This window comes from Neophocaena asiaeorientalis, unplaced genomic scaffold, assembly GCF_003031525.2.
Source record: "Neophocaena asiaeorientalis asiaeorientalis breed wild unplaced genomic scaffold, Neophocaena_asiaeorientalis_V1.1 scaffold223, whole genome shotgun sequence".
NCBI lineage: Eukaryota > Metazoa > Chordata > Mammalia > Artiodactyla > Phocoenidae > Neophocaena > Neophocaena asiaeorientalis.
Window position 1 is genome coordinate 3,055,144 of NW_020175045.1, and position 1,153 is coordinate 3,056,296.

General features: G+C 68.3%; 1 protein-coding gene across 1 annotated transcript in view; it reads left to right on the forward strand.

Annotated features, from left to right (window-relative positions):
* Positions 1-288: 288 nt before the first annotated feature.
* Positions 289-1,153, forward strand: part of TMEM184A (transmembrane protein 184A) — an 8,611-nt gene continuing 7,746 nt past the window's right edge. Inside the window, exon 1 of the mRNA XM_024763508.1 lies at positions 289-564. The gene's annotated coding sequence lies outside the window, so the exon portion shown is untranslated. The remainder of the gene's footprint in view (positions 565-1,153) is intronic.

Here is a 1,153-nt window from a genome sequence, read left to right on the forward strand (position 1 = left end):
AAATGCTTCTCATTCACCTCCTGGGGCCGGGGGCCTTTCTAACCTAGGGGAAATTCTCATGATAAATTTACCCGCTTTAAAAGGGCACTTAATACACCCTCGATGTCATGCAACTGCCACCTCTACCTCCTTCCAGAACTTTCATCACCCCAGCTGGAAGCCCGTACCCATTATGCACGCAGCCCCTCCCCCATCTCAGGCCCGGGGAGCAGCTGCCTGGCCTCCTGGTGCAGGCAGGTGAGGGCACCTGGCGCAGGCGGGTTCCTGGGAGCCAGCTGCCTTGAGCAAACAGCCGGGGCAGGGATAGAGTGTCAAAGGGGGAGGGGACAGCCCTCCACTCCTCCCCTCCGCCCCGGCGCCTCCCCGCAGCCGGAGGCTCGGGTGGGCCGCCGGGAGTGGAGTGCCGGGTGCCTGTCCCCAGGCCTGGCCCAGCCTCCGGAAGGCAGCCTGGTCCCAGCCCCGCGGGGGCCGCCCGTGGGGGCCATGTGGCCACACAAATGACCAGCCAGGCTTCCCTGGAGGCCGGGCCTCCCAGGACTGGCCCAGGAGCTTCCTGCCTGAGAGGTAGGTGCCGGACCCTGTGACCAGGTCTGGAGGGAGGGTGGAGGCGCCCGGCACCCCGGTGGGTTACGAGCAGCTGAGGAACAGGGCGCCCAGGGCTAGCAGGCGGGCTTGGGGTGGCTGGGGGCCCTGGCCAAGCTGGGCACCAGACGCTCCGGCAGGCCCGGTGGGTGCAGGGCACCTCCCCACCCCGTCTGGCCTGCTTCCCGGACTCCACCCCTGGTAGGCAGGGCACCAGGGGCTCCCCGACTTTCTCAGATGTCTTTGGCCCCTGAAAAGCAGGCTCCCCACAAGCCAGGGACACCAGAGGTGGGGACCGATCGCCCCGGGACACAGTCGGGCAGCTGGTGTCTGCACCCAGGTGGCTGACCCCAGGGAAGAGGGCGCCCAGGCCCAGGCCTTGGACCTGGGTCTCTGCACACAGAGGGCTGCCCAGAGCCCAGGCAAGAGGGCAGGAGGGTCAGACCGGAACTCCCCCGGGAGGGACGGTGGCCGAAGCCCAGCATGCCCCGCTCAGCACAGCCTCGCCGTCCCTGCCCACTCTCTCCCCCTCACAGGCACTGGGGCTGCTTCCGGCGTCTGCGTGCACCTT